This window comes from Salvelinus fontinalis, chromosome 23, assembly GCF_029448725.1.
Source record: "Salvelinus fontinalis isolate EN_2023a chromosome 23, ASM2944872v1, whole genome shotgun sequence".
NCBI classification, from domain to species: domain Eukaryota; kingdom Metazoa; phylum Chordata; class Actinopteri; order Salmoniformes; family Salmonidae; genus Salvelinus; species Salvelinus fontinalis.
In genome coordinates this window covers 38752832-38775173 of record NC_074687.1, presented here as the reverse complement: position 1 = coordinate 38775173, position 22342 = coordinate 38752832, and the positions used below count along the sequence as shown (strand labels likewise).

Sequence of the window (22342 nt, the reverse complement as noted above, 5' to 3'; positions counted from 1 at the left end):
TTTGCCTGTTTGATGGTTTGTCTGGGGGCATAGCGGGATTTCTTATAAGCTTCTGTGTTAGAGTCCCGCTCCTTGAAAGCGGCAGCTCTACCCTTTAGGTCAGTGAGGATGTTGCCTGTAATCCATGGCTTCTGGTTGGGTTATGTACGTACAGTCACTGTAGGGATTTCTTTAATCGCTACTTTCCATTATCTTACTTCCAGGGCGATCAAGGTTTACCAGGAGAGCTTGGAGTTACAGGGGAAAGAGGTGTTGGTGAGCCAGGGCCAAAGGTAAGACAAATACTTTATCCACCCTCTTCCAAATAGTAAAGATATGCCTCCTCAAATAAGTCTGGTGATCGGTCAGCAGCCAATTTATTAGGTACACCGACTGAACGTTACAATGGGCAAAAACTTGTGACCTAAGCAACTTTGGCAATATCTAGACTTGACAGTTCATGCTGCTTTAATATTCTGATCATAACGTTCTGATCATGGAATTCCGAACACGTCATGCGTGTACACCTGTGTTTAAATGTGTCTACCGTGTCCACAGTGCGTCCGAATTCCCTTTTCCTGCACTATATTCAAATGCCAGTATGCATTCTACAAACGGTGGAATAGGGAAAATATGAAAATAACATAACAAAAATTGATACCAGTAGCTAACTACTGTAGCTAACTAGCCAGCTAACCTCTGTATCTAGCCAGCAAGCAAGCAAATGGGTTAGCATAACTCTAGCCAAATAAGAAATTGTTTTTCTAAATATTAGATAGCTGGCTAGAATTTACGAGTCCAGCAAACACATTCCTCACACACTAGGGATGTATTTCCTCCAACGTTATAATGAAAAGATCCCAAAACAGAAGTTTTCTGGAGACTTGTGGGAGGAGTGCTGATGATCTCGCCCACTGTATCCGCTTTCTGTAGCCTGATTGCGTCCGTCTTTTCAATGCAGTCTTTGAGCATAGTATGTTCGTCAGTGCCAGACGCGCCGGTTCCAGTATCTCAGAAACGGCCAGCCTCCTGGGCTTTTCACATGTGACAGTGTCTACGGTTTACTGTTGATGGTGCGACAAACAAAAAACATCCAGTCATTGGCAGTCCTGTGGGTGAAAACAGCTGAGATGAGAGGTCGAAGGAGAATGGCAAAAATCGTACAAACTAAGAATCGAGCCACAAACAGGCAAATAATGGTGCAGTACAACAGTGGTGTGCAGAATGGCTTTTCAGAACCCACAACTCATCGGTCCTTGTCACGGATGGTCTATTGCGACCACAGCAGGTTCCACTCCAATCAGCTAAAAACATGAAGAAGCGACTCCAGTGAGCAGAAGTGGAAAAACATTGCCTGGTCTGACCAATCCCGGTTCCTGTTGCGTCATGCTGTTGGCATAAGCAGCATGAGTCCATGACCCCATCCTGTCCAGTGTCAACAGTATAGGATGGTGTGGGGGATGTTTTCCAAGCACACGTTAGGTCCCTTGATAAAAAATTCAGGCTGTTCTGGAGGCAAAGGGAGTCAGACACCGTACTAGATGGGTGTACCTAATTAACTGACCACTGAGTGTATTTTAAAAAGCCATTTGTTTCTTTTTCAGGGTGAGCCTGGTGCATATGGCCTGGCTGGCTTACCTGGTCTTCCAGGAGAGGACGGGGCTCCAGGACAGAAGGTGTGTTATTTCACCTTTACACCACTTCTATAGATACAATATAGATCTATAGATACAGTATACCAGAACAAAAGGGAATGTGCCAATGTGAAAGGGTTTGTTTCTGCCCCCTCTGCCAGGGTGAGTTTGGTATCGCTGGCCTCAGAGGTTCTGAGGGTGCAGCAGGGATCGGCATCCAGGGCGAGAAGGTAGGTTTCACATCCTTACCCTTCTGTCATGCTAACCTGTAAGCACCAAGAGGGGGTCATGTAAATTCTGTGTGCTCCACCCCTCCCAGGGAGACCAGGGTCAGAGGGGCATCCGTGGATTACATGGACCTTCTGGCATAACCGGACCCTCAGGGGCAAAGGTGAGAATAACACAATAACACTGTCTGAGACCGAACACGGTCTGATCACGGTCTGATCACAGGGCAGGTGTATTGTTATTGTGACAACTGGGGTTTCATTCTGAGTTTGACAAATCTTCATTGTTCAACCAGTATAGTAATCTATTTTACAGATTGTATTTAGTAAACATATCTTAATTTTTTTAGTTTGAGTTCAACCAAAATACTCTAGATCAGGGCTCTCCAATCCTGTTTGCGGAGAGTTACCCTCCTGTAGGTTTTCAATCCAACCCCAGTTGAAACAGAGCTGATTCAGCTTATCAACCAGCTAATTATTCGAATCAGCTGCGCTAGATAAGGGTTGCAGCGGAAAAACTTACAGGACGGTATCTCTTCAGGAACAGGGTTGGAGAGCCCTGCTCTAGATGATTACATAAATGGCCCGAACATCTCCACAGAAAGAGCGTGTACCCAAACATGCTTCAGCCCAGCTTGAACAAAAAAGGGAATTAAGTGCTCAAGTGAGAGACTTAAATGTCCCAAAAGAATTCCTAACACTCTGACACTTCAATGGGTGACTATCTGAGAAAATAAGGTTAAAAGGAGCACCTTCTGTCTGCAATGAATTAATTGATGATAAAGGTTTGTATGTCCTGTCAATAAATGCTCAGATCAATGCAGACAGAGTCCTTATTTGTTCTATATTTTCACCCGTTGAAGTGTCCTGGGGTATAAGGAATGTCTCTGAAGGCTGTAAGGAGTGCGTGGATAAAGGGAGTGTACAATATACACTACCATTCAAAAGTATGGGATCAATTAAAAATGTCCTTGTTTTTGAAAGAAAAGCACATTTTTGTCCATTAAAATAACATCTAATTAATCAGAAATACAGTGTAGACATTGTTCATGTTGTAAATGGCTATTGTAGCTGGAAACGGCTGATTTTTAATGGAATATCTGCAGTTGAAGTCAGAACTTGACATACACCTTAGCCAAATACATTTAAACTCTGTTTTTCACCATTCCTGACATTTAATCCTAGTAAAAATTCCTGTCTTAGGATCACCACTTTATTTTAAGAATGCGAAATGTCAGAATAATAGTAGAGAGAAGGATTTATTTCAGCTTTCATCACATTCCCAGTGGGTCAGAAGTCTACATACACTCAATTAGTATTTGGTAGCATTGCCTTTAAATTGTTTAACTTGGGTCAAACATTTCAGGTAGCCTTCCACAAGCTTCACACAATAACTTGAGTGAATTTTGGCCCATTCCTCCTGACAGAGCTGATGTAACGGAGTCATGTTTGTAGGCCTCCTTGCTCGCACACGCTTTTTCAGGTCTGCCCAAAAATGGGATTGAGGTCAGAGCTTTGTGATGGCCACTCCAATACCTTGACTTTGATGTTCTTAAGCCATTTTGCCACAACTTTGGAAGTATGCTTGGGGTCATTGTCCATTTGGAAGACCCATTTGCAACCAAGCTTTAACTTCCTGACTGATGTCTTGAGATTTTGCTTCAATATATCCACACAATTTTCCTCTCCTCATGATGCCATCTATTTTGTGAAGTGCACCAGTCCCTCCTGCAGCAAAGCACCCTCACAACATGATGCTGCCACCCCCGTGCTTCGTGGTTGGGATGGTGTTCGGCTTGCAAGCATCCCCCTTTTTCCTCCAAACATAACGATGGTCATTATGGCCGAACAGTTCTATTTTTGTTTCATCAGACCAGAGGACATTTCTCCAAAAAGTACCATCTTTGTATCTTTTTTTTTCTGGTGTCTTGGCTGATTTCTTTTGATTTTCCCATGATGTCAAGCAAAGAGGCACTGAGTTTGAAGGTAGGCCTTGAAGTACATCCACAGGTACACCTCCAATTGACTCAAATTATGTCAATTAGCCTATCAGAAGGTTCTAAAGCCATGGCATCATTTTATTTAATTTTCTAAACTTTTTAAAGGCACAGTCAACTTAGTGTATGTAAACTTCTGACCCACTGAAATTGTGATACAATGAGTTATAAGTGAAATCATCTGTCTGTAAACAATTGTTGGAAAAGTCCTAACCGACTTGCCAGAACCATAGTTTGTTAACAATAAATGTGTGGAGTGGTTGAAAAACGAGTTTTAATGACTCAGTGTATGTAAACTTCCGACTTCAACTGTACATAGGCGTACAGAGTCCCATTATCAGCAACCATCACTCCTGTGATCTAATGGCACATTGTGTTAGCAAATCCAAGTTTATAATTTTAAAAGGCTAATTGATCATTAGAAAACCCTTTTGCAGTTATGTTAGCACAGCTGAAAACTGTTGTCCTGATTAAAGAAGCAATAAAACTGTCCGCCTTTTCGACTAGTTGAGTATCTGGAGCATCAGCATCCCGGAATTGCCTCTTCACTGTTGACGTTGAGACTGGTGTTTTGCGAGTACTATTTAATGAAGCTGCCAGTTGAGGACTTGTGAGGCATCTGTTTCTCAAACTAGACACTCTAATGTACTTGTCCTCTTACTCAGTTGTGCACCGGGGCCTCCCACTCTTCTTTCTATTCTGGTTAGAGACCGTTTGTGCTGTTCTGTGAAGGGAATAGTACACAGCGTTGTACGAGATCAGCAGTTTCTTGGCAATTTCTCGCATGGAAAAGCCTTCATTTCTCAGAACAAGAATAGACTGACGAGTTTCAGAAGAAAGTGCTTTGTTTCTGGCCATTTAGAGCCTGTAATCGAACCCACAAATGCTGATGCTCCAGATACTCAACTTGTCTAAAGAAGGCCAGTTTTATTGCTTCTTTAATCAGGACAACAGTTTTCAGCTGTGCTAACATAACTGCAAAAAGGGTTTTCTAATGATCATTTAGCCTTTTAAAATGATAAACTTGGATTAGCTAACACAACGTGCCATTGGAACACAGGAGTGATGGTTGCTGACAATGGGCCTCTGTACGCCTATGTAGAGAATCCATAAAGAATCAGTCATTTACAACAGTCATTTAGAACATTAACAATGTCTACACTGTATTTCTGATCAATTTGATGTTATTTTAATGGACAAAAAATGTGCTTTTCTTTAAAAAACAAGGACATTTCTAAGTGACCCCAAACTTTTGAACGGTAGTGTATATACAAAAGTATGTGGACACCCCTTCAAATTAGTATATTCGGCTATTTCAGCCACACCCGTTGCTGACAAGTGTATAAAATTGAGCACACAGCCATGCAATCTCCATAGACAAATATTGGCAGTAGAATGGCCTTACTGAAGAGCTCAGCGACTTTCAACGTGGCACCGTCATTGGGTGGCACCTTTCCAACAAGTCAGTTGGTCAAATTTCTGCCCTGCTAGAGCTGCCCCGTTCAACTGTAAATGCTGTTATTTTGAAGTGTTAACGTCTAGGAGCAACAATGGCTCAGCCGTGAAGTGGTAGGCCACACAATCTCACAGAATGGGACCGCCGAGTGCTAAAGCAAGTAAAATTGTTTGTCCTCGGTTGCATCACTCACTACCGAGTTCCACACTGCCTCTGGAAGCAACGTCAGCACAAGAGCTGTTTGTCGGGAGCTTCATGAAATGGGTTTCCATGGCCGAGCAGACACACAAGCCTAAGATCAGCATGTGCGATGCAAGGCGTCGACTGGAGTTGTGTAAAGCTTGCCACCATTGGACTCTGGAGCAGTGGAAACGTGTTCTCTGGAGTGATGAATTACGCTTCACCATCTGTCAGTCCAGCGAACTAATCTGGGTTTGGTGGATGCTGGGAGAATGCTACCAGCTCCAATGCATAGTGCCAACTGTAAAGTTTGATGGAGGAGGAATAATGGTCTGGGGCTAGGCCCCTTAGTTCCAGTGATGGGAAAACTTAACGCTACAGCATACAATGACATTCTAGACGATTCTGAGCTTGCTGGTATGTTGAGATCGGTGTGAAAGAACTTGACTGGCATGCAGAGAGCCCTGACCTCAACTCCATCGAACAGACCTATTCGCCCAACATCAGTCCCCGACCTCACTAATGCTCTTGTGGCTGAATGGAAGCAAGTCCCCGTAGCAATGTTCCAACTTCTAGTGGAAAGACTTCCCAGAAGAGAGGAGGCTGTTATAGCCGCAAATGGGGACCAACTCCATATTAATACCGATGATTTTGAAATGAGATGTTCGACGAGCAGGTGTCCACATGAGTTTGGTCATGTAGTATACCTAGAGTACAAGGGAAATTCTTGCCCCTTCTTCTTTCAGGGGGAGCCTGGCACACCGGGCCGACTGGGCATGTCAGGACTACCGGGACGGGCCATTGCAGGTCCTAAGGTAAGAAATACACATCTATTAACACCCTGTTTCTCTATGCTGTTCTTGTCAAGTAATGTACATAAGAAACATTGCTACACACAGGTCATTGCCATGCATCATCAGATCCTGGCTGATTTAACAGCATTGTGATTTCCCTATCTCGCCCTCTGTCTCAGGGTGATCTAGGCCCTCCTGGTCCGTCTGGGCCTATTGGAGAGACAGGCTATGGGCTGCCTGGGCCGAAGGTAAGTGTTGCAGTTACCAATAAATAAATCACAAAACACTGTGGTGAAAGTAACCATGAGACATACAGGTGTAGGATCTTAGATCACCCTGTTGTTGCAGGAAATAATAACGATGTGTGCTTATATTTGTCCTTTTTCACACATGTACAAGTGTGTATTAATACGCATGTGTGAATTAGAATGTGTTTTTTGCATATCCCAACTCTCCCTGAGACTCCCTCTGAGAGTGGGGTCAGGGTCTGCCATTATCGACGGCGACACTGAAGCTATTAGGGTTAAGTGCCTTGCTTAAGGGCACATCAACAGATTTTTCACCTTGTCGGCTCAGGGATTCGAATTGGCGACCTTTCAGTTCCTGGCCCAAAGCTATAAACGCTAAGCGACCTGCCGCCCGAATGCAAACTTGTAGTGTAACCAAGGTTTAAAAAGGCTTCTAAAGTTTCTAGTTTCTACTTTAAAATGTCAGACTTGATTTGCCCTAACAAAAAAAATTATCAATCCCTACAAAAATGTCAATTAATTATAATCCACACAATAATTCACATTTCCTGTTGCTGCAGGATTATTTTCCTGCTGTCCTACACCTGTATGATATGCTCATTGTTTGAATGATGTTTTACCAGGGCGACCGCGGTAATTCTGGTCCACCAGGTCAATTTGGGCCCAAAGGTGAAGGTTTCCCTGGACCAGTGGTGAGTAGTACCAACAAACCAACCTACAAACTCATGAATCTTCATGTCCTAATTGCAGATTGGTGCCGTTTAGTCAAACTCAGTCTCTCATGAAGTTTGGGTTGTCCCCTGTTCCTCGTTTAGGGTCCTCCAGGTCTTCCGGGTCTACAGGGAGAGCAGGGCCCTGAGGGCATAGGCATCCCAGGACCTAAGGTACTTGTTATTTATCTGGCCCTAAATCCTCTATGCATGTCAACCTGCTACAACCTAGTGCATGGGAATATGAAATGAGTATTGTTTGTGTTTGTAAATATGTCTGTCCCAGGGAGACATTGGCTTCAGAGGATTACCAGGTTTGCCAGGCCCAACGGGAGAGGGTGTGCAAGGACCACCGGTATGAAACGAATATTAACCTCTGACACAAATAGAGATTCCTTATGTAGACAGAGATCACAGTCTCAGTGTAATGAGTGACATACACTATATATACAAAGTATGTGGACACCCCTTCAAATTTGTGGATTCGGTTATTTCAGCCCCACCCGTTGCTGACAGGTGTATAAAATTGAGCACAAATCCATGAGATCTCTATAGACAAACATTGGCAGTAGAATGGCCTTACTGAAGAGCTCAGTGACTTTCAACGTGGCACCGTCATAGCATGCCACCTTTCCAACAAGTCAGTAGGTCAAATTTCTGCCCTGCTAGAGCTGTCCCGGTCAACTGTAAGTGCTGTTATTGTGAAGTGGAAACATCTAGGAGCAACAACGTCTCAGCCGCGAAGTGGTAGGCCATACAAGCTCACAGGACGGGACTGCCGAGTGCTGAAGCAGGCAGCTCGTAGAAATTGTCTGTCCTCGGTTGCAACACTCAATACCGAGTTCCAAACTGCCTCTGGAAGCAACATCAGCACAAGAACTGTTTGTCAGGAGCTTCATGAAATCAGTTTCCGTGGTCGAGCAGCCGCACACAAGCCTAAGATCACCATGCACAATGCCAAGCGTCGACTTGAGTAAAGCTTGTGTAAAGCTCGCTGCCATTGGAGCAGTGGAAGCTTTCTCTGGAGCGGTTAATAATTTTTCACCATCTGGCAGTCGGACGGACAAATCTGGGTTTGGCGGATGCTAGGAAAATGCAACCTGCCCAAATGCATAGTGCCAACTGTAAAGTTTGGTGAAGGAGGAATAATGGTATGAGGCTGTTTTTCATGGTTGGGGCTAGGCCCCTTAGTTCCAGTGAAGGGAAATCTTAACGCTACAGTATACAATGACGTTCTAGACGATTCTGTGCTTCCAACTTTGTGGCAACAGTTTGGGGAAGGCCCTTTCCTGTTTCAGCATGACAATGTCCCTGTGCACAAAGCGAGGTCCATACGGAGATCGGTGTGGAAGAACTTGGCTGGCCTGCACAGAGCCCTGAGCTCAACCCCATCGAACACCTTTGGGATGAATTGGAACCCCGACTGCGAGCCAGGCCTAATCGCCCAACATCAGTAATGCTCTTGTGGCTGAATGGAAGCAAGTCCCTGCAGCAATGTTACAACATCTAGTGGAAAGCCTTCCCAGAAGAGTGGAGGCTGTTATAGCAGCAAACGGGAAACCAACTCAATATTAATGCCGAGGATTTTGGAATGAGATGTTTGAAGAGCTGGTGTCCACATACTTTTGGTCATGTAGTGTACCTTATCACATATCAGTAGTCCAGCTGTGATGGCAATGCCCAACTTAGTCAACTTCACTGATTTAAGTCTGTAGTATGTCTGTCCCCTCCTATAACACTAGCATCATTGGTTTCCAGGGTAACATTGGAAGGCCAGGACCACTTGGTCCAACAGGGCCACCAGGAGAAGGTTTGCAGGGCCCCAAGGTATGTTAATTAACAAAGTACATTCCTGACCTATGACCTTCGGTGTGTTATAGCACTTTTCCAGGTATCTGACCTTTTTTTAAATGACCACCCTATGGGTCTTGTTTTGATTTATGGTTCATCTTTTGTTTTTAGGGTGGGCAGGGGTCTCAGGGTGTGACAGGGCCAAGGGGACCCTCAGGGGAAGGATTCCCAGGATCTAAGGTAAGATGTGTGCTTAACCTCATGGAACTCGTCTACTGATGAATGCAGTGACCTTGTCTCTCACAGCAGTCCTCCTGTCTCTTCACTCCAGGGTGACCGTGGCTTGCAGGGTGAGAGAGGAAATAAGGGTGGAAAGGGAGATCTGGGAGATCATGGAGTTCATGGAGAGTCTGTGAGTCTTGAATTGTGTCATATTTTACAACATTTCAAAGTCATGGTATATGATCAATCCATGAATTTAAATGTTTTCTTGTATCTCAGGGGACACCAGGAATAAAAGGTGAAGCCGGCCTTACAGTAAGTTCACAAACTTTGCACACTACATCATTGATGCTGTGATATAGAACAAATATATAATAAATGAATGTAACTCACACTCCTATCACATCCAGAGAGAAGACATCATTAAATTGATCAAGGAAATCTGTGGTAAGACTGTTTAACAGTGATAGTAACAAATCCAAGATAAAACATGAAGCATAGATGAAATCATGTCAGTAGCTATTCAGCATCTCTCTCATGCTTTCAGGATGTGGAGTGAAGTGCAAGGAGATGCCAATGGAACTTGTATTCGTCATTGACAGCTCAGAGAGTGTTGGTCCGGAAAACTTTAAAATTATCAAGGACTTTGTCACAGCGTTGGTAGACCGTACCACTGTTGGACGTAACACCACCAGAATTGGACTGGTCCTGTACAGTCTGGATGTCAAACTGGAGTTCAACCTGGCACGCTACATGACCAAGCAGGATGTTAAGGAGGCCATCAGGAAAATGCCCTACATGGGTGAGGGCACTTACACTGGCACTGCCATCCGGAAGGCTACCCAAGAAGCCTTCTACAGTGCCCGTACTGGAGTCAGGAAGGTGGCCATTGTCATCACAGATGGAAAGACAGACAAACGAGAGCCTGTGAAGCTAGACATTGCTGTGAGGGAGGCCCATGCTGCCAACATTGAGATGTATGCCCTGGGGATTGTCAACACCTCAGATACAACCCAGGCCGAGTTCCTCCGTGAGCTCAATCTGATCGCCTCGGACCCTGACAATGAACATATGTACCTCATCGACGACTTCAACACTCTACCAGGTGACTAACACGCTCATACGTCTCACCTAGCTATCTTAAGATGAATGCACTAATTGTAAGTCGCTCTGGATAAGAGTGTCTGCTAAATGACAAAAACAAATATATGGAAAATGTGCATAGTATCACACATTACTATACATCAGCTTTGTATTATGTAATCACAACTGACTTAGAGTTTTCATACACTTTAACGGAGGTTGTCATTACTCTTCTTCTGTCTTTCAGCTCTGGAATCAAAACTTGTTAGCCAGTTCTGTGAGGATGAGAATGGAGCCCTTGTGATGAATCGCATCGCTAATGGCTTTGGAACCAATGTGAACAATGGCTACGGGAACCACAGATATGTACCGGAAGCCTATGGGAATAACGGCCATGGGAATAACGGCTATGTGGACAGCAGCTATGGAAACACCTATCATGAGGATCCTATCCTAAATCCTAGTAGACGTACCAGTTCCCAGAGTTACATCAGAGGCCGTGGAGATACCTTTGCTCTGCCCCTCAACGCTGGACCACTCCCATTGCAGGTCCATGTAATCCTTTACAGGACAGATTTATATCATAAAAAGTAACTCTCCTTGGGTTTTTATAGAGGAGCAATTGAATGATTGCTTTGTAATAGTCATAGTCCTTGCTCTGTTCGTCAATTAATTCACTTTTAGCAGTAAAGGCATTGAGTAATTGTCTAACTAATCTATGTGTGTGTGTGCATTCATCCAGGTGGAGGAGGATGAGGAGGGTGAAGATTTAGACATAAGGACCCATGTGCGAGGAGGAATTGTGGCTGTAGTTAACAAGACAATATCCATCCTCCCTGCAAGGGAAAGCTCCCACTCCAACACAACTGTTTCATCATCATCAGGATCAGCATCATCATCCTCCGGAACATCGGGTTCAGCTTTATCCACCAGCTCAGGCCAATTTCGGCCGGTATCAATTCCTAATACTATTTTCCCCCAAGGTTAGGACCTCTCACTGCGACATGTTCACAACTAGATCAAAAGTCACATCATCTCTAAATACTGTATGAATTAGATGAAGAAACTGGGTCATTTCTGTCTGATATTCAATTATGTCTTAACTTTTCTAATGCACTGAATGTCATACTTCTCCTTCTATGTTGTTCTGTCAGAGTCTGTCCAGCTTGATTCCCGCTGTAAGCTGAGTTTGGACCAAGGCACCTGTCGAGAGTATAAAATCCGGTGGTATTATGACAAACAGGCCAATTCATGTGCACAGTTCTGGTATGGAGGCTGTGAAGGAAATGCCAACCGCTTTGAGACCGAGGATGAATGCAAGAAGATCTGTGTTCTATCTAGGACAGGTATGTCCCTCAGCTCGTGGTGATCTTAAGCCTCTGTGCTGTATTTTCTGGCATTCTTTTTGACGTGCTCTTCCCTCTATTTTCCACAGCTGGTTAAAACAGGCAGATGATCAATCAACTCATCTGTACAATATTCCATGGAAACCAACCAAAGTGGAGAAGACAATTTTTATATTTAACATGTAATAGTCTACTACTGTTTGATATCTAAATATATTTTAAAACAGGCATTTATCATTGGGGAAAAACTCCACTTTGCATCTCTCTCTCGCTCTCTCTCTCTCTCGTGCAAAGAATGAGGGACAGACCACTTCAAGATTTCATGAAGTTGCCTTCATTTTCAGATGTTTTACTATCTGAACAACACCTTCCTTAAAGAACAAGTCTTTATGATGACTTTATTTGAGGAAGTCTGAATTTGAAGAAAATATAAGGGTGCTATGGTATTTAACTACATTAGAAAAGTGGTCCTACCTTACTCTCGTTATTTTGCAGAATTAACAAATCCATTCAATGCCTCAATGTTACTCAACATTACCTTAGGGCTTAGGCTGTTCTGAACAGAGAGGATAGGTTCAAACCCAGCTTTTGTCATTTCAAGTTTACATGAGAAAACATCACACAATGTAAATTCTCAAACCACTGAGCCAAGCACATTATGCTGTTCCACACTGAAAATGGTCTTATAATATCGGAATAGAGAACTATAGAATGCATCATTTTTTGTAGTATGTGTTTTGAATTTTAAAAATGAATTAAGCTAACTAAATTAAGTAGGTGTGGTCATTATTTTTATTGTTTGTTTAATGATATTAATTATTCCATTTTGGCGATATAGGCCAGGTGGCAGGACTACAAGTGACAGTATGCAATTTACTAAGCATTTTTCTTCCAAAACGTGTTGGAAAATGTGATGATTGGAAATTGCACATCACTGTTGATGAAAAAGCTCATTTGAAATAAATTACCACATTTTTTGTTGTTGACTGGTTTGATGATTGATGATTTTGTAATAAAACGTTGAATGTGGTGTGTGTTACTTTAGTACTTCACTGTCAGATGAACAGGTGAAGTTGCCAAATGAACATCCTACAATGAAATCCACCTGATGATACTGTATTTGCAGTGCTGATGCCACACGATGACCTAGAAAAGCATTATAAGGGGAACACGTGCTTGCTATCCAGTTTCCTTTTCTATATTGTACTATTACTTTCAGCTTTATATCAGAAGCATGGTAACGATTAACACTCTGTACGCAGGCACACTTCAAACTGCAAAACAGCTCATTTGCATATCCCCTTGACCTTCAACCTAGAGTGATTCTGATTAGCTGTTAAACACAAGGGAGTTATGGACTATGAATAAATGTGTATAGCTCCATATACTACAGTAACGACTTTAATGTAGTTTACGATTGCCACAAAATTCCTTACCTAAACTTATATTCACTTGCCTTGACACATTATACACTACTCGTCATGTGTCAAGACAATACACTCATACAAGGGGGATACAGTAGTAGCCAAGTACCTCAACTTCACGATGATGATTTCATCCATGGAATTGTGCGCAGACTTAGTACAGTAGTCTAGCTAGTTTTTTAAATGAACTTCAGACACCGAGTCGCTAACCTTATGCAGTCAATACTTTAACAAATGTTAAGGCCTTGATACACTGGACATTTTGAGAGGCAATGTTGTCAGCAATGGTTGCTGCAACCATTTTACATTGAAATTGAGCACATTTTTATTATCTGGGGAATCTTAATCGGCAGCTCCATCTTCGGTGCGTTCGTAAATTCACTCTGCCTTGACACATGACGAGTAGTGTAATGAGTCAAGGCTGTACTTGCTTGTTTCGTCACACTGAAATTAGCCAAACTATTCGAATTTTAACAACCAGGAAATGGCGGAGAGATTTCTGCATAGCGCATCATTAAGACAACTGTACTTCGGCCACTCAGGAACATTCACTGTCTTTGTTAGCTAATATATTCCAGTACAGATGTGGCAATCAACAGGCAACAACAAGCTATAGGAGATGACTAAATAAATGGGTGAATTGAGTTAAGTTAATATATGCTGCATATGAAATCTAAATCTTATGTCCATGTGCTCATTGCTCTAGTGTCTCACCCCACTCCTTTGCCAGCAATTGCTTGGCAATATTGCCTATTCTTCCTGTGAATTTCCGTCTATGCTTTTTGCGTGTTGATGCCATTCTCAGTTCGGAATGTGCATTCCACATCAGGGCTGACAACTTTTGAAAAAAGTTTGGCGTGAGATTTGCTATGTGAATTTCATTGCCCCCTGGCACAAACCCTAGACAGGAGACTGGGGGTCCACCCCCAGGAAGATTTTACTGTTTTAAAGCTAATTTCCTGCAATTCTTCATATTTTAACATGGCTTATGCCTATGACCTGTGTTTTTTATTTTATTTATTTATTTAACCTTTATTTAACCAGGTAGGCAAATTGAGAACACGTTCTCATTTACAATTGCGACCTGGCCAAGATAAAGCAAAGCAGTTCGACACATACAACAACACATAGTTACACATGGAGTAAAAACAAACATATAGTCAATAATACAGTGAAAAAGATAAAAAAAATAAGTCTATATACAATGTGAGCAAGTGAGGTGAGATAAGGGAGGTGAAGGCAAACAGATATATGTATAAATAAATAAAAATATAAAAAGGCCATGGAGGCGAAGTGAGTACAACACAGCAAGTAAAATAAAAACTAAAAAAAACACTGGAATGGTTGGTTTGCATTGGAAGAAAGTGCAAAGTAGAGACAGAAATAATGGGGTGCAAAGGAGCAAAATAAATTAATAAATAAATACAGTAGGTAAAGAGGTAGTTGTTTGGGCTAAATTGTAGATGGGTTATGTACAGGTGCAGTAATCTATGAGCTGCTCTGACAGCTGGTGCTTAAAGCTAGTGAGGGAGATAGGTGTTTCCAGTTTCAGAGATTTTTGTAGTTCGTTCCAGTCATTGGCAGCAGAGAACTGGAAGGAGAGGCGTCCAAAGGAAGAATTGGTTTTGGGGGTGACTAGAGAGATATACCTGCTGGAGCGCGTGCTACGGGTAGGTGCTGCTATGGTGACCAGCGAGCTGAGATAAGGGGGGACTTTACCTAGCAGGGTCTTGTAGATGACCTGGAACCAATGGGTTTGGCGACGAGTATGAAGCGAGGGCCAGCCAACGAGAGTGTACAGGTCGCAGTGGTGGGTAGTATATGGGGCTTTGGTGACAAAACGGATGGCACTGTGATAGACTGCATCCAATTTATTGAGTAGGGTTTTGGAGGCTATTTTGTAAATGACATCACCGAAGTCGAGGATTGGTAGGATGGTCAGTTTTACAAGGGTATGTTTGGCAGCATGAGTAAAGGATGCTTTGTTGCGGAATAGGAAGCCAATTCTAGATTTGACTTTGGATTGGAGATGTTTGATGTGGGTCTGGAAGGAGAGTTTACAGATTAACCAGACACCTAGGTATTTGTAGTTGTCCACATATTCTAAGTCAGAGCCGTCCAAAGTAGTGATGTTGGACAGGCGGGCCGGAGCAGGCAGCGATCGGTTGAAGAGCATGCATTTGGTTTTACTTGTATTTAAGAGCAGTTGGAGGCCACGGAAGGAGAGTTGTATGGCATTGAAGCTCGCCTGGAGGGTTGTTAACACAGTGTCAAAAGAAGGGCCAGAAGTATACAGAATAGTGTCGTCTGCGTAGAGGTGGATCAGAGAATCACCAGCAGCAAGAGCGACATCATTGATGTAAACAGAGAAGAGAGTCGGTCCAAGAATTGAACCCTGTGGCACCCCCATAGAGACTGCCAGAGGCCCGGACAACAGACCCTCCGATTTGACACACTGAACTCTATCAGAGAAGTAGTTGGTGAACCAGGCGAGGCAATCATTAGAGAAACCAAGGCTGTCGAGTCTGCCAATGAGGATGTGGTGATTGACAGAGTCAAAAGCCTTGGCCAGGTCAATGAATACGGCTGCACAGTATTGTTTCCTATCGATGGCGGTTACGATATCGTTTATGACCTTGAGCGTGGCTGAGGTGCACCCATGACCAGCTCTGAAACCAGATTGCATAGCGGAGAAGGTGTGGTGTGATTCGAAATGGTCGGTAATCTGTTTGTTGACTTGGCTTTCGAAGACCTTAGAAAGGCAGGGTAGGATAGATATAGGTCTGTAGCAGTTAGGGTCAAGGGTGTCCCCCCCTTTGAAGAGGGGGATAACCGCAGCTGCTTTCCAATCTTTGGGGATCTCAGACGACACGAAAGAGAGGTTGAAGAGGCTAGTAATAGGGGTGGCAACAATTTCAGCAGATAGTTTTAGAAAGAAAGGGTCCAGATTATCTAGCCCGGCTGATTTGTAAGGGTCCAGATTTTGCAGCTCATTAAGAACATCAGCTGACTGTATTTGGGAGAAAGAGAAATGGGGAAGGCTTGGGCGAGTAGCAGAGGGGAGGGCAGTGCTCTTGTCCCGGGTAGGGGTAGCCAGGTGGAAAGCATGGCCAGCCGTAGAAAAATGCTTATTGAAATTCTCAATTATAGTGGATTTGTCGGTGGTGACAGTGTTTCCTATCTTCAGGGCGGTTGGAAGCTGGGAGGAGGTGTTCTTATTCTCCATGGACTTTACGGTGTCCCAGAACTTTTTTGAATTTGTGTTGCAGGAAGCAAATTTCTGCTTGAAAAAGCTAGCCTTGGCTGTTCTAACTGCCTGTGTATATTGGTTTCTGGCTTCCCTGAAAAGTTGCATATCACGGGGGCTGTTCGATGCTAATGCAGAACGCCATAGGATGTTTTTCTGTTGGTTAAGGGCAGTCAGGTCAGGAGAGAACCAAGGGCTATATCTGTTCCTGGTTCTAAATTTCTTGAATGGGGCATGCTGGGCTGTAAAAAAAGGAGGTGCATTCAGGATGCTTTGAATATTAAATGAACACTCAAAATTCGACAGCTTTATTACTTTGAGATTTTGGGGGGATGAAATGTAAAGTATGCTAACATCTTTTTAAAATATTTTTTAGGAAGTATGACATTTTATTCAGGCAGCAATGAAATGAGATAGGGAGACAGGCAAATGCTAGAAACAGTGGGAAGGTCGGAATCAGGGATTGATCTCTGTTCTCAGGTGGAAAGTTGTAGGCGACACGTGCCAGGGAGTGTTACCACTACAACAAATTGTAATATTAATGGTTGATGGCAGTCGGAAACCAAATCATATATTGCAGTCTGCTTGTCCATAAATTGCTTTCAAGGTAAGGACACAAACATTTTCTATTTTGTAATTTGGGTGAACTATCTTTTTAAAATAGAGCTGGAAGAAAATCCTGCTAGTTCTCCAGGAGGGTAGGCCACCCTTATCTATGTTTCCCAAGTTCTGGGTGTTTGAAAATGTTCTCGTTATAACAATTAATTTCTCAAAATCACCCACATTTCAAGAAAAATCTAAAGAATATCAATATTCAGGGGGCTTATGTTTACTAGTTGAGTACGCTTGCCATCATCGTACTCTACACAGACAAAATATGATGTGTTTATGAGTTGTGAGTCCCTCTACTAAATACTAAAATGTCAACAATTATATCTGATTCCTGGAGCATTTAATATCCAACGCTTATTTGTATGACTTATTCAAAACTGTCTGTGAATGGCTGCAAAAATACATAGCCTATCAATCATATTTATTTATAAATCCCTTCTTCCATCAGCTAATGTCACAAAGTGCTGTACAGAAACCCAGCCTAAAACTCCAAACAGCAAGCAATGCTGATGTAGAAGCACGGTGGTTAGGAAAAACTCCCTAGAAAGGCCAGAACCTAGGAAGAAACCTAGAGAGGAACCAGGCTATGAGGGGTGGCCAGTCCTCTTCTCTCTGTGCCGGGTGGAGATTATAACAGAACATGGCCAAGATGTTCAAATGTTCATAGATGACCAGCAGGGTCAATATCTGATTTCAAATTGGGAAAAAGTAGAATAATATAATAAGTGTGGGGAATAACAGTTTTGTTCTTGCTGACAAGCACAGTAATTACCATATATTTTAGCCCATTGTAAAGAATGAGAATTGTTCCACTGATCAGACTAAATAAAGTAAATAGCTAATAAAATCTCCTGAAGACTACATGACATAAATCTGCCCCTACACTCAACCCAAATTATTTTCTATTTATTGTCCCTCCTCTAGAATCAAATTACACTTTTGGATTCACAATCTGTTTGACAAAATTATTTGTCATAGTCACAAATCACATCACCCTACCAAACTTCCCTGCTAAAACATACTCTAGTGCAGGTCTGTCTGTCTTCTGCCTTTTCGTTGTCACAGCCTTAATGGGGGGGGGGGGGGGGGGGGGGGCAGACGTGACAGTACCGGTACAGAGTCAATGTGCGGGGGCACCGGTTAAGTCGAGGTAATTGAGGTAATATGTACATGTAGGTAGAGTTAATTGAGGTAATATGTACATGTAGGTAGAGTTATTAAAGTGACTATGCATAGATAATAACAGGGAGCAATGCATAGATAATAACAGGGAGCAGCAGCAGTGTTAAAGGGGGGATGGACAATGCAAATAGTCTGGGTAGCCATTTGATTAGACGTTCAGGAGTCTTATGGCTTGGGGGTAGAAGCTGTTAAGAAGCCTCTTGGACCTAGACTTGGCGCTCCGGTACCGCTTGCCGTGCGGTAGCAGAGAGAACAGTATATGACTAGGGTGGCTGGAGTCTTTGACAATTTTTAGGGCCTTCCTCTGACACCGCCTGGTATAGAGGTCCTGCATGGCAGGAAGCTTGGCCCCAGTGATGTACTGGGCCGTACGCACTACCCTCTGTAGTGCCTTGAGGTCGGAGGCCGAGCAGTTGCCATACCAGGCAGTGATGCAACCAGTCAGGATGCTCTCAATGGTGCAGCTGTAGAACCTTTTGAGGATCTGAGGACCCATGCCAAATCTTTTCAGTCTCCTGAGGGAGAATAGGTTTTGTCGTTCCCTCTTCACGACTGTCTTGGTGTGCTTGGACCATGTTACTTTGTTGGTAATGTGGACCCCAAGGAACTTGAATCGCTCAACCTGCTCCACTACAGCCCCCTCGATGAGAATGGGGGCGTGCTTGGTCCTCCTTTTCCTGTAATCCACAATCATCTCCTTTGTCTTGATCACGTTGAGGGGGAGGTTGTTGTCCTGGCAGCACTTGACCAGGTCTCTGACCTCCTTCCTATAGGCTGTCTCGTCGTTGCCGGTGATCAGGCCTACCACTGTTGTGTCATCGGCAAACTTTATGATGGTGTTGGAGTCGTGCCTGGCCGTGCAGTCATGAGTGAACAGGGAGTACAGGACAGGACTGAGCACGCACCCCTAAGGGGCCCCTGTGTTGAGGTTCAGCGTGGCGGATGTGTTGTTACCTACCTCCCGCTCGCCACCAGGTCTGCGTCTCACCAAACGGCGTAGTTTAAGAACATTGTGGGTAGTGCTAAAAATAATGACGTTATATCTGAATTGCTACATCTTTATGTACCTTCACCATTGAGTCTCAATGAAACAGTAATGTAGGTTTTTCACTTATGGGTGGCACAAATTGGGATATGGGGGAGGGGAATGGGCAGGGTATATGCTAATTGAATATTGTAGTAAAAACTAGTGTTTTTAAGTCAGTTAAGAACAAATTCTTATTTACAATGATGGCCTACTCCGGCCAAACCCAGACAATGCTGGGCCAATTGTGCACCGCCCTATGCGGCTCCTGATCAAGGCCGGTTGTGATACAGCCCAGGATCGAACCCGGATCTGTAGTGATACCTCTAACGCTGTGATGCAGTGCCTTAGACCGCTGCACCACTCAGGATCCCTTACCTGCAGGGAGGCTCCTGGTAACAAATCTGAGGATCATCTGTCATTCTTTTGCTCTGCCAAGAGTCAATTTGTGTGTGTACACCTAGACCTAGCTACCTACATACATCTATTTATCTTTCCTTGACATGGCTAGAGAGGAATCCACTCTGCAAAGGATAACCTTATTATTCTCATCTCAATGAATATACTGCCCTCTTTTGGATTTTTATGGTACCACAGTGTACCACAAAGATAATCATTAGTAATAGCAAGTATTGTTTCCCCAATTGAAAGAAAATCAAACAACACGGAGTGACATTGATGTTCTTTATGTTTCATAGCAGCTGGATACTACTCCATCATTGACATCACAACAAGGACAGCTAACTCTGTAAGTATATTGGTCTGTCTATCAATTTACTATATAGGTAAACAGATGTCACCACCATTATGAAGAATTGTATTTTTCAGAAATTGAGAGGCCAGACTGAAGCACTGTATATCTTGACAAAGTCTAACAATACAAGATTTGAGTCCATTTTCACCAATGTGGATCCAGGGAGTCTAAGACTATTTACATCGGTCATTGCTGTTCACAGATATTTATACCTAGAAAACGAGAAATTACACTTGTGAAAGTTGTGACACTTTTCCAGATTATGTCACGATATATGATTCAGTCAAGTTACTGCTGAGTTTAATTGAATGTCTCGTCAACTAATTGTCCATATCCCTCTGCTCCAGGGCTTATGAGACCTCTAAAATGTACCGTGACCTGAAGCTGGGAGGAGCTCTCATTCAAAATAAACAACTGAGGCTTTTGCCTCGAGAGGAAGTGTATGACAAAATCAACGGGGTAGGGAATTTATCCAGTGACCAGGTACAAATCAATTACTCTAGCTAGTTAATCCTTCAGGAAGTATTTGAAGTAAAAAAGTGTTTGATGCCTTTACAAGGAAACTAACTGTCCTGAATTGTATCTTGTAGGGTAATCTGGGGACCTTTTTCATCACTAATGTTCAGATTGTTTGGCATGCCAATATGAACGAGAGCTTCAACGTCAGCATTCCCTACCTTCAAATTGTAAGTGTCGTAAACAAATGAAGTAATCGAAAAACCAGCTGGCATGTCCGGCCTAACAAATTACATTTTGAGGTATTGAAAGTGATCAACTATTTTCCTTATTGTCACCTCTCTTCCCTGTAGCTTTCCATCAGAATAAAAAACTCAAAGTTTGGCCTAGCTTTAGTGATACAAAGCTCTCAGCAGGTAATTGGGATCATTTCAAATGTAACCGGTAGCATTTTACTTACTGTGTACCATAGAATTACATATAGAACTAGTAGTTTAAAAGCATATATGGTATATTTATGTAGTATCAGCTTTAAAAGATGACAGAAAATACAGAGAAAGTAACTTGGCTTTTGCATGCCATTTACTGTTGTGGCATACTCCTGAATACATATTTTTTTCTTTGTTTGGAGACTGGAGGATATGGGCTTTGATTTAAGATCGACCCGATGGTAAAAGCTTCAAGATGCAGTTAAAGAGATCAACTCACTCCATCTTTGGAGTGGACTATGAGATGGAGAAAAAGGTCATTCTATATTATACTGTACCACACTTTTTCTTATCACAAACACAGTTCAATGCGTTATGACTTTGCCATGTTTTAACAAGACATTGAATTATCAATTTGTGTGGCGTGATTCTCCTTCAACTTTTTTTCTCTCTCCCAACAACAATTCCAGCCTCAGCCACTGGAGGAGATGACGGTGGACCAGCCCCCTGATGATGTGGAAATTGAGCCCGATGAGCAGACTGATGCTTTCACTGTGTGTGCTTAGACTGTCATCCCTCCTCTGGGAATCCGTTATTTGTTTTCACACTCTGAAAATAGCAGGTTGCTAAGTCATGTTACACAACATACCGCAAACATGGCTTTATGTTGCCTAGTGCCTATCGTGTTTATACAGACTGAGGTGTACTTTGTCAAACAGTTTGAACACATAACCTCCTATTAATGCCATTGTCATAACTGATTTCTATTGTTTGCTTCTAAGGCTTACTTTTCTGATGGTAATAAGCAACAAGACCGGGAACCTATGTTTTCCGAGGAGCTGGGAATTGCAGTTGAGAAGTTGAAGGAGGGGTTCACACTTCGAGGACTGTGGGAAGTTATGGGCTAAAGCATGAACATTGATAGGCGAGTTAGGTGAACATAGTTCCTCAAATCCATCCTTTCTTTTACATGACACACTACAGTTTAAGTTTAAGTTAGAGTGGTATTTTTTACAGGGACAGTGCACATGAATCGTTTCAGTAAAAGTGTTGGTTTTAGCCAGACGGTTGTTTATAAGCATTTGTAAAAGTACAAAATATTTGTATATTTACTCATAGGTCTGATGTATATAATAAAGACGTAGACCTGATGCATGTATGGGCAACATGTAAGAAAAATAGTGTGCCATAAATAAATAAAAATCTACATAAGTTAAGTGTTTGTGTAAATGTTTATTTGTTCAATTAAATAGAAATTGTGAAAGAAAATAGTTGAATTGTGTTGTTGTTTAGATGTAATAATTAAACTATTTAAGTAAAGTAGGCAATTGTCTGACCTTTCTTAGTTTTGAGAATGTCTTAACTGGGTTTTTGAAATGAGTTGAAGACATAATCCAGTGGCATGTGGGGAAAACTGAGTCATTTGTTCTTTGGACAATGATCTAAAGGCTATTTACAAACGTGCCAGAGGAGATCATGTATTTTACAAATGGTTCATGAGGACAGACTGTTGTATCTGCAGCTGCTCATTGACCCTGCCTATGAGGA

At 42.7% G+C, this 22342-nt stretch overlaps 2 pseudogenes; both read left to right on the top strand.

The window, feature by feature from the left end:
- Positions 1-12661, top strand: part of LOC129821292 (collagen alpha-1(XXVIII) chain-like) — a 45115-nt pseudogene extending 32454 nt beyond the window's left edge.
- A 6754-nt stretch (positions 12662-19415) lies between these two features.
- Positions 19416-21859, top strand: LOC129821491 (Bardet-Biedl syndrome 5 protein homolog; annotated as a pseudogene).
- Positions 21860-22342: the final 483 nt, after the last annotated feature.